The following is a 12,526-nucleotide window of genomic DNA, read 5'->3' on the forward strand; positions in this document are numbered from 1 at the left end:
ATTACTTCCAATCTTTCAATCCCACTCCACCACTCTTTTGATTCCAAGATTTTTCTTACCTTTTCCAGTAGCTTTGTTCAAGTAACTTGAGGTAGTAACCTTATTCATAACCTTATTCGATTCATATTTATATAGCTATCTTATTTTGTGTTATAAAATTTTAACAACAAGAACATAGTTTGAGTGATTTCAAACTTGTTCGCAAACTAAATAGATCCTTCTAATTTGATTTTTAAAAACACTTCAAGACCTGTAATATATCATATTATGACAAAATCGGATTAATCATATCTTGGCTAATTAACATAATATTTAATATATATTTAGTTATGATTTGATTTTATATATTTCAGGACCACCCGTAAACAACACGAGAAGATTAATCATAAGACCTCATGATTGTACGCAACACGTCATTTGACAACACGGTACTTTATGTACGCAACACGTCATTTGACAACATGGTACCATGGGTCAAGATTAATTCTGATCAATACGAATACGATGGGGTCTTTATTTATTTTATTTAAGCAACTAATTGTGGACCACTAACATAGGACTGCTAACTACGGACTAAGAAAATATTAAAAGTATTAAAAGTATATATATATATATATATATATATATATATATATATATATATATATATATATATATATATATATATATATATATATATATGTAACGATTACTTGAAAAGAAAATATGTTGATATATTATATATATGGTTAGGTTCGTGATATCTATCGGAGACCAAGTCGAGTTAAATACCTTCAAGACAAAAGTGAGTATATAGTCTCACTTTTAAACTCTTAAATATTTCGGGATGAGAATACATGCATTTTATGATTTACGTTATGGACACAAGTGATTAAAAATATATATTCTACGTTGAGTTGTACCACTGGCATACTTCCCTGTAACTTGGTAACTACTATTTACATGAGGTATTGTAAACGCGAATCCTGTTGATAGATCTATCGGGCCTGACAACCCCAACCGGACTGGACGACCAGTATTCAATGGTTGCACAGTACTTCGTTTCGGTGACTACACTTGGTACGGTGTAGTAAGATTTCATAATAAAGGGAATATGCGACGTTGATTAAATGTTAAGTATGGTTATCAAGTGCTCAACAACTTAGAATATTTTTATTAAAACGTTTATATATGAAATCTTGTGGTCTATATTCATAATGCTGCCGGCATTAAACCTATATCTCACCAACTTTATGTTGACGTTTTAAGCATGTTTATTCTCAGGTGATAACTAAAAGCTTCCGCTGCAACATGTTGAATTTAAGCAAGATCTTGAGTATGCATATTTGTGTCAAAAATAAAACTGCGTATCGGAGGATTTGTAATGTAAAATATGTTGGAGGTCGTATTGTTATTATCACATGTAAAGTTTGTAAGTCTAAGATTATCGCTAAACGATAATCATTATTAAGTTGTTTAAACCTTGTATTTGTAATAAAAGCTATGCTTTGTATTGTAAAAACGAATGCAGTTTTTGAAAAATGTCGCATATAGAGGTCAATACCTCGCGATGAAATCATATGTTATTGTATTCGTCCTTATGGTTAAGGTCGGGTTATGACATGTGGTATCAGAGCGTTGGTCTTAGAGAACCAGAGAATTTGCATTAGTGTGTCTTATCGAGTTTGTTAGGATGCATTAGTGAGTCTGGACTTTGACCGTGTTTGATTTCGAAAACTATTGTTTATCCTTGTTGGTTAAAAATTAATATTTAAATATTATGTGGTATTAACGTGCTAGTTGTTATGTGATAGATGTCTGGCTTAGAACTTATTATCACATTCAGCGACTCTGAACCAGACTCTTCAGATGGTGTTCCAGTCATTAATCTATCTGATGATGAAAACGATACCTTTGGGGAAGACTCACAAGTTCTGGATGAATCAATTGAAGAGGAACCGAAAAGTGATCCTGAGGAGGAAGAAATACAGGAAATTACAAAAGACAAGTTCGAACAAGGAAAGAAACGAAAGGCTACTGAAATGGAAAATCTAAATCCCGAGTCTAGAGAGGATGTTGTGGCACCAACTCCACCAGATACTTCCACACCTATTCCCGCTATTCCTATTAGTTCTATCCCAACATCCAGTTCTTCGGTTCCTCAGCCAAAACGCAGGGAGACAACCAGGATAACCTTTAAACGATTTCTTTGAACACAAACGCTTTGGGTTAAATGATGCGCTGTTGTTTTAAACCATGGGATCATATAATGTTTTGTATAATATTACTAGTGTGGTTTGCTTAATGTTTGATGTAAGATAAGCATATGTAAAATAGTGAAGTGTGAAATGCAATAATTTTCCATGGTTAAGTATTATTTGGGTGGTAGTAATTGATTTTCGTACTAAGCTATTAAGTATGAACTTTAACGGGTAGGTACTACACTAGATATAATTATAAAATGCTAATAAGAAGAAAAGGCTTTTATAATAATAACTGGTTCATATTATTAATAAGCTACGATGTACTGTAAATACATACTACATCTATAATATTCCATGTGAATAATTATTTTTTTTCATTCTTGTTGAAGATTATGGCGCGATTGAACCGAATGAAGGAACAAGAAATCCAGGAACTCATCAATCAGCGAGTGAACGACAGAATGTTATGGGTCGAGGCTGCAAGAGGTGCTGCAGTTAACCCAAATCCTCGTGTGGGGTGCACTTACAAAACTTTTCAAGGTTGCAAGCCCTCATCATTCAGTGGAACAGAAGGACCGGTTGGTTTAACTCGGTGGATCGAAAAGATTGAGTCTGTGTTTAAAATCAGTGGTTGTATTGAGAAGGACATGACCAAGTATGCATCGTGCACCCTACAAGATAGTGCACTCACGTGGTGGAAAAACTATGTGAAGGCCGTAGGAGGAGATGTAGCTTATGATACTCCTTGGGAAGAATTCAAAACAATGCTAATCAACGAATATTGTCCAAGGAACGAGGTTAGGAAGTTGGAAGCTGAATTACGAAGCCTGAAAGCTGTTGGTACTGAACTCACCACCTACAATCAGCGATTCATGGAATTAGCTTTGCTATGTCCCGAATTGGTACCAACCGAAGAACGGAAGATTGAACTGTACAAAGACGGTTTGCCTAAAAAGGTCAAGGCAAATGTTACAGCATCCAAACCCAAGACTATTCATGAAGCTATCACCATGGCTAACGAGTTGATGGACCAAATTATTCTGGATAAGAACACCGATGTCAAGACATCGGGAAACAAAATAAAGTGGGAAGGTAATCATCAACAATCCAACAAGAAACCACGCAAGGTGCGGGTAGCGGTTCGAACTCAGGTTACAAGGGACGAAATCCTTTATGTAACAGATGCCACAAACATCACTCTGGTTATTGTAATGTGGTGTGCAACAATTGTAATCGAAAAGGTCATCTTGCTGAAGATTGTAGGGTTCCCGCTACAAATACAAACGGTACCAAGACTCCTGCCACCAATGCAAATAGAACTGCCTTGGCCACTGTTACTTGTTATGGGTGTGGGAAACAGGGTCATTATAAGAGTCAGTGCCCGAATCCAGAGAAGAATAATGGATCTGCACGTGGAAGAGCATTTGTTATTAATTCTAGAGAGGCGTATGAAGACCCGGAGCTTGTTACGGGTACGTTTACCATTAATAACTTATCCGCATCTATTATATTTGATACTGGTGCTGATAGAAGTTACGTGTGTAGAGACTTTCACGCTAAATTGAATTGTTCATCATTACCTCTAGATGCTAAGTACATGATTGAGTTAGCTAATGGTAAACTAATTAAAGCTGATAAAATTTGCCGTGATTGTAAAATAAATTTAGCCGGAGAAACATTTAAGATTGATTTGATACCCGTAGAATTAGGAAGTTTTGATGTAATAGTCGGCATAGACTGGATGTCCAAAATAGGAGCTGAAGTTGTGTGCGCCAAGAAGGCAATTCGCATTCCTCGTAAGGATAGAACGCCATTAATGATTTATGGAGAGAAGGGTAACTCAAAGCTAAAACTCATTAGTTGTTTGAAAGCTCAAAAGTGCTTGAAGAAAGGGTGCTATGCTATCCTAGCACATGTTAATAAAGTCGAAACGAAGGAAAAAGTGAAGAGCATCAACGACGTGCCTGTGGCAATAGATTTTCCTGAAGTATTTCCGGAAGAGTTGCCGGGATTACCTCCATTTAGATCTGTAGAATTTCAAATAGATCTAGTACCAGGAGCTGCACCAGTGGCTCGTGCTCCATATAGACTTGCACCATCTGAGATGAAAGAGTTACAAAGCCAGTTACAAGAATTACTGGACCGTGGTTTCATTCGACCGAGCACTTCACCGTGGGGAGCTCCGATTTTATTCGTCAAGAAGAAAGATGGATCTTTCCGAATGTGTATAGATTATCGTGAATTAAATAAGTTAACTATCAAGAATCGGTATCCACTATCGAGAATTGATGACTTATTTGATCAATTGCAAGGATCATGTGTGTACTCGAAAATCGACTTAAGATCGGACTATCATCAATTACGTGTCAAAGAAGAAGATATTTCGAAAACTGCTTTTCGGACACGCTACGGTCATTATGAATTTTTGGTCATGCCGTTTGGGTTGACTAATGCGCCAGCTGTATTCATGGACCTCATGAATCGAGTTTGTAGTCCGTATTTAGATAAGTTTGTTATCGTTTTCATTGACGATATTCTTATCTATTCCAAGAGTGAGCAAGAGCATGAGCAGCATTTAAGGTTGGTATTAGAATTGTTAAGAAAAGAACAGTTATACGCCAAATTTTCTAAGTGTGCATTTCGGTTGAAAGAAGTGCAATTTCTTGGCCACGTTGTTAGTAGCAAAGGAATTCAGGTTGATCCAGCTAAAATTGAGGCCATTGAAAAATGGGAGACTCCTAAGACACCAACGCAGATACGCCAATTTTTGGGTTTAGCCGGTTATTATAGAAGGTTTATTCAAGATTTTTCCCGAATAGCTAAACCATTGACAGCGTTAACACAAAAAGGGAAGAAGTACGAATGGACCGTTGAGCAGGAGAGTGCATTTCAATTACTCAAGAAGAAGTTAACCACGGCACCTATTTTATCGTTACCTGAAGGGAACGATGATTTTGAGATATATTGTGACGCTTCGCGACAAGGTTTTGGTTGCGTCCTTATGCAACGAAAGAAAGTTATTGCATACGCATCTCGACAATTGAAGATTCACGAGCGAAATTATACAACGCATGATCTAGAATTGGGGGCAGTAGTGTTTGCATTGAAGATATGGAGACACTATTTATATGGAGTTAAATGCACTGTGTTTACTGATCATAAAAGCCTTCAACATATTTTCGATCAAAAACAGCTGAACATGAGGCAACGTAGGTGGGTCGAGCTGATAAACGACTACGATTGTGAGATTCGCTATCATCCCGGGAAAGCGAATGTAGTAGCCGACGCTCTAAGCAGAAAGGAACGGGAACCAATTCGAGTACGAGCAATGAACATAAAAATTCGCATGAATCTCAACTCACAAATCAAAGAGGCTCAACGAGAAGCTCTTACTAAAGAAAACATAGGAAATGAAATAATGAAGAAGTATGAGAAGCAACTCATTATGCGGGAAGACGGAATTCGATATTTTGCAAACTGTATTTGGGTACCGAAGTTGGGTGGATTAAGGAAGTTGATATTGAATGAGGCACATAAGACAAGATACTCGATACATCCTGGAGTTGGAAAGATGTATCAAGATCTTAAGACGCATTATTGGTGGCCTAATTTAAAGACAGATGTTGCAACATATGTTGGGGAATGTTTAACTTGTTCCAAAGTCAAAGCAGAACATCAGAAGCCGTCAGGGATACTTCAACAACCAGAAATCCCAGAATGGAAATGGGATGGTATTACCATGGATTTCATCACAAAGTTACCTAAGACTGCCTGGGGTTATGACACCATTTGGGTAATAGTTGATCGTCTCACCAAATCTGCACATTTCTTGCGTATAAAGGAAACGGATAGAATGGAGAAACTATTACGATTATACATAAAGGAAATTGTTTCAATGCATGGAATACCTATTTCCATTATATCCGATCGTGATAGTAGATTTACATCAAAGTTTTGGCAATCACTACAGGAGGCCCTGGGAACCCGTTTGGATATGAGCACCGCATACCATCCGCAAACTGACGGGCAGAGTGAAAGAACAATTCAGACTCTTGAAGACATGCTCAGGGCATGTGTGATCGATTTTGGAAATGGATGGGATAAATATCTACCATTAGCAGAATTCTCGTATAATAATAGTTATCATGCTAGCATTAAAGCTGCACCATTCGAAGCACTGTATGGAAGGAAGTGTAGATCCCCTATCTGTTGGAATGAAGTAGGAGATCGACAATTAACTGGTCCCGAGATCATCCATGAAACTACTGAGAAGATAGTGCAAATCAAGGAGAGATTGAAAACAGCCCGTAGTCGCCAAAAGAGCTACGCCGATGTCCGAAGGAAACCATTAGAGTTTCAGATCGGTGACATGGTTATGCTAAAGGTGTCACCTTGGAAAGGTGTAATACATTTTGGAAAAAGGGGTAAACTGAACCCAAGGTATGTAGGCCCGTTCAAGATCATCGAACGCATCAAACCGGTAGCTTATCGACTCGAGTTACCACAACAACTCACCGGGGTACATAATTCATTTCACGTCTCAAACCTCAAGAAATGTCTTGCAAAGGAAGATCTCACCATTCCTCTTAAAGAAATCCAAGTCGATGAGAAACTACAATTCATAGAAGAACCAGTCGAAATCATGGACCGTGAAGTTAAACGGCTCAAGCAGAGCAACATACCAATCGTTAAGGTTCGTTGGAATGCTCGAAGGGGTCCCGAGTTTACTTGGGAACGAGAGGATCAGATGAAACAAAAGTATCCACATTTGTTTCCGGACAACGCAAAATAGGTACAACTTTAAAATTTCGGGACGAAATTTATTTAACGGGTAGGTACTGTAACGACCCAGATTTTTCCTATCGTTTTATACTTATGAGATTAATATTTACATAAAATAAACCTTACCAACATGATAAGCAATCCAAACTGTTGAGACTTATGTTTTTGAAAAGAGTTTCACACAACGTTTGCCCGTCCAATTTGACCGAGGATATCACGAACTATATAACACACGATAATTATACGATTATGTATATGTACATATCTATACATATTTAACATGATTTAAGGATGGTATAACATTTCATTGTGAACTAACAACAATGAGTTATAAGTATACTTTGAGACCACTAACTTAAGTTTTCAAAACGATAACTATATGTAACATTCTTTGACATATATACTTACAATATATAATGTGTTGGTGATCTATGTCACCAATATGATTTAAGTGTAATGGGATTAATTTGTAACCAAAATAATCTTGATAAATATCGAACAAGTTTGGGGAAGTGTGGAGTGCACACTTGTTTGAACTTATCTTGATTATGACGGGGGTTCGGGGGCAGCGCCCCCGATAAGCGGGGTCCAAGGGGTGGCAACCCCTGGCGGGGTCCAGGTCAGCTTGGAAATTTTTTTTGGGCTAACATTGCTTTATTAAAAATGTCTTAAAATTTTATTTTGGCCCGGTTTGACCCAAAAATAAAAGCCCAGTTTTGAGCCTCTTTTACAGTTATAAACCCGTCCATATTTGAATTCTCGTTCCGATTCCTCAAAAATTTCTACAAGTATATCTAGGGTATATGTAACCGTATCATACCCAGCTTCTATACATATTTACTATTGGTATATACCAACAATAAACTTCAATGATCAGCCACTAGACATGATGTTACATGTGGGAACCAGCCATTTAACCTCATGTGTGACTTTTGTGCAAGAAAACAAACTAAATCTCCTATATATCCATCCCATAATCATGCTATTTTGCACACACACACATACAATTTCATTTCCAATTTTCTTTCAAGTTAATTCACTCCCTAATCTCTCTTCATTTACCTACTCAAGAACGTATCAATATAGTCATCCGATTTCAAGGAGATTACTTCCAATCTTTCAATCCCACTCCACCACTCTTTTGATTCCAAGATTTTTCTTACCTTTTCCAGTAGCTTTGTTCAAGTAACTTGAGGTAGTAACCTTATTCATAACCTTATTCGATTCATATTTATATAGCTATCTTATTTTGTGTTATAAAATTTTAACAACAAGAACATAGTTTGAGTGATTTCAAACTTGTTCGCAAACTAAATAGATCCTTCTAATTTGATTTTTAAAAACACTTCAAGACCTGTAATATATCATATTATGACAAAATCGGATTAATCATATCTTGGCTAATTAACATAATATTTAATATATATTTACTTATGATTTGATTTTATATATTTTAGGACCACCCGTAAACAACACGAGAAGATTAATCATAAGACCTCATGATTGTACGCAACACGTCATTTGACAACACGGTACTTTATGTACGCAACACGTCATTTGACAACATGGTACCATGGGTCAAGATTAATTCTGATCAATACGAATACGATGGGGTCTTTATTTATTTTATTTAAGCAACTAATTGTAGACCACTAACATCGGACTGCTAACTACGGACTAAGAAAATATTAAAAGTATTAAAAGTATATATATATATATATATATATATATATATATATATATATATATATATATATATATATATATATATATATATATATGTAACGATTACTTGAAAAGAAAATATGTTGATATATTATATATATGGTTAGGTTCGTGATATCTATCGGAGACCAAGTCGAGTTAAATACCTTCAAGACAAAAGTGAGTATATAGTCCCACTTTTAAACTCTTAAATATTTCGGGATGAGAATACATGCATTTTATGATTTACGTTATGGACACAAGTGATTAAAAATATATATTCTACGTTGAGTTGTACCACTGGCATACTTCCCTGTAACTTGGTAACTACTATTTACATGAGGTATTGTAAACGCGAATTCTGTTGATAGATCTATCGGGCCTGACAACCCCAACCGGACTGGACGACTAGTATTCAACGGTTGCACAGTACTTCGTTTCGGTGACTACACTTGGTACAGTGTAGTAAGATTTCATAATAAAGGGAATATGCGACGTTGATTAAATGTTAAGTATGGTTATCAAGTGCTCAACAACTTAGAATATTTTTATTAAAACGTTTATATATGAAATCTTGTGGTCTATATTCATAATGCTGCCGGCATTAAACCTATATCTCACCAACTTTATGTTGACGTTTTAAGCATGTTTATTCTCAGGTGATAACTAAAAGCTTCCGCTGCAACATGTTGAATTTAAGCAAGATCTTGAGTATGCATATTTGTGTCAAAAATAAAACTGCATATCGGAGGATTTGTAATGTAAAATATGTTGGAGGTCGTATTGTTATTATCACATGTAAAGTTTGTAAGTCTAAGATTATCGCTAAACGATAATCATTATTAAGTTGTTTAAACCTTGTATTTGTAATAAAAGCTATGCTTTGTATTGTAAAAATGAATGCAGTTTTTGAAAAATGTCGCATATAGAGGTCAATACCTCGCGATGAAATCATATGTTATTGTATTCGTCCTTATGGTTAAGGTCGGGTTATGACACAATTTCCTTAAAGGATCTAAATTTTTATAGTCATGTGGGACTGTAAATCATAACATTACTACCATTGTTCATACCACCGTAATGAAATCATTGATGTACAAAGTGTGAAGAATAAAGAAGTGATTCTAGTATATTTCAAGACTATATTGCTTGAAGACAAGCAAAGCTCAAGTGTGGGAATAATTGATAATGCTAAAAATGAACATATATTTCATCGCATTATCCCTCACGAAAGATAAGCTTTTAGTTGCAGTTGTTCTATTTACAAGGAATATTTGTTTAAATATTAAAAGGTGAAGACAAAAGACAGATTTGACGAATTGAAGACGCAAACGACCAAAAAGCTAAAAAGTACAAAGTACAAGCAAAGAGGTTCAAATTATTGATGAGAAACGTCTCAAAATTACAAGAGTACAAGACGCAAAACGCAAAGTACAAGATATTAAATTATACGAAAGGACGTTCGAAAATCCGGAACCGAGATATGAACCAACTTTCAACGTACGATGCAACGGACCGAAAGTTACAAATTAATTATGTATATAAATATAATATAATATATAATTAATTATATAAATTATATATTTATATTATATTTATATAATAAAATCCGTCGGCAAGCTAGGAGCCAAACTTGTGTGAGCTGGATTCCACAGCTTCGCACTCGCGGAGCTTATAAAGCCCAAAAAGGCCGCATTCGCAGAGCCCACAAAATCAGAAATCCACCTATAAAAGGCCATGCAATTCGACGGATTATTTACTTTATTTTCTTTTCATCATACGTAATATATATATATATATATATATATATATATATATATATATATATATATATATATATATACATATATATATATATATATATATATATATATATATATAATATATTATAATTTTAATTTTAATTTTAATTTTAATTTTAATCCTAATAATAAGGGTATGTTAGCGAATGTTGTAAGGGTGTAAGTCAAACTTCTGTCCGTGTAACGCTACGCTATTTTTAATCATTGTAAGTTATGTTCAACCTTTTTAATTTAATGTCTCGTAGCTAAGTTATTATTATGCTTATTTAAGTCGAAGTAATCATGATGTTGGGCTAAAAATATTAAAATTGGGTAATTGGGCTTTGTACCATAATTGGGGTTTAGACAAAAGAACGACACTTGTGGAAATTAGACTATGGGCTATTAATGGGCTTTATATTTGTTTAACTAAATGATAGTTTGTTAATTTTAATATAAAGATTTACAATTGGACGTACCTATAAATAACCATATACACTCGATCGGACACGATGGGCGGGATATTTATATGTACGAATAATCGTTCATTTAACCGGACACGGGAATGGATTAATAGTCACTAGAATTATTAAAACAGGGGTGAAATTATGTACAAGGACACTTGGCATAATTGATAACAAAGTATTAAAACCTTGGGTTACACGCAGTCGATATCCTGGTGTAATTATTAAACAAAGTATTAAGACCTTGTTACAGTTTAAGTCCCCAATTAGTTGGAATATTTGACTTCGGGTATAAGGATAATTTGACGAGGATACTCGCACTTTATATTTATGACTGATGGACTGTTATGGACAAAAACCATATGGACAATTTGAATAATCCAGGACAAAGAACAATTAACCCATGGGCATAAAACTAAAATCAACGCGTCAAACATCAAGATTACGGAAGTTTAAATAAGCATAATTCCTTTATTTTCATATTTAATTGCACTTCTAATTATCACATTTTTATTTATTGTCATTGTATTTAATTGCACTTTTAATTATCGCACTTTTTAATTATCATAATTTTATTTTATCGCACTTTTATTATTCGCAATTTCATTATCGTTATTTACTTTACACTTTAAATTAAGTCTTTTATTTATTTAATATTTTACATTAGGTTTTAACTGCGACTAAAGTTTTAAAAATCGACAAACCGTTCATTAAACGATAAAAACCCCCCTTTATAATAATAATAATATTACTTATATATATATTTGTATTTTTATAATTAAAACTAATATAGCGTTAAGCTTTGTTTAAAGATTTCCCTGTGGAACGAACCGGACTTACTATAAACTACACTACTATACGATTAGGTACACTGCCTATAAGTGTTGTAGCAAGGTTTAGGTATATCCATTCTATAAATAAATAAATATCTTGTGTAAAATTGTTTCGTATTTAATAGTTTTTCCTAGTAAAATATACACTATTTCATATACGCCTCGCATAACATCACCTGCGTCCCTCTTCTCCTTTAACTCCTTTAGGTAGACCGGGCAGTTGCATTTCCAGCGACCCATTTCACCACAACCAAAACACGGATCTTCCTTGAGGTTAGCCTTTCTGGCAACCTTTTGCTTCTTGTTGTTGTTGGTTAGGGTAACCATCTTCCCCTTTCCCTTACCCTTGCCTTGGTAGGCGGGTCCTTTCCTCTTAGTCACCTTTGGCTTAGAAGTGTTATTGGTTTTGGACCCAACCATTCATATTGTAATTCATTACAAATGTGTCAAACCACTTTGACAAGGAATTAAGGATAAGGTCCGTGGCTAATTCATTAGACACGTTGTAGTTTAGACGGTTCGCTCGATCAATTAGGCTTTTCATCTTAAGGACATAAGATGAAACGGATTGGGAGTCGTCCATCCGACATGCATGAAGCGCTCGGACCGTTTCAAAGCGCTCAACACGAGCTTGTTGAAGGAACATCTCCTTCAACTGTGTGATCATGTCATATGCACTATGATGCTCGAAATCCTTTTGGAATTCTGGTATCATAGTCCCAAGCATGAGGCAAGAAACTTGCACCGAATTGGTGCAATATTTCTCCCAATAAGCCATG

This window comes from Rutidosis leptorrhynchoides, chromosome 6 (assembly GCF_046630445.1).
Source record: "Rutidosis leptorrhynchoides isolate AG116_Rl617_1_P2 chromosome 6, CSIRO_AGI_Rlap_v1, whole genome shotgun sequence".
Lineage (NCBI taxonomy): Eukaryota > Viridiplantae > Streptophyta > Magnoliopsida > Asterales > Asteraceae > Rutidosis > Rutidosis leptorrhynchoides.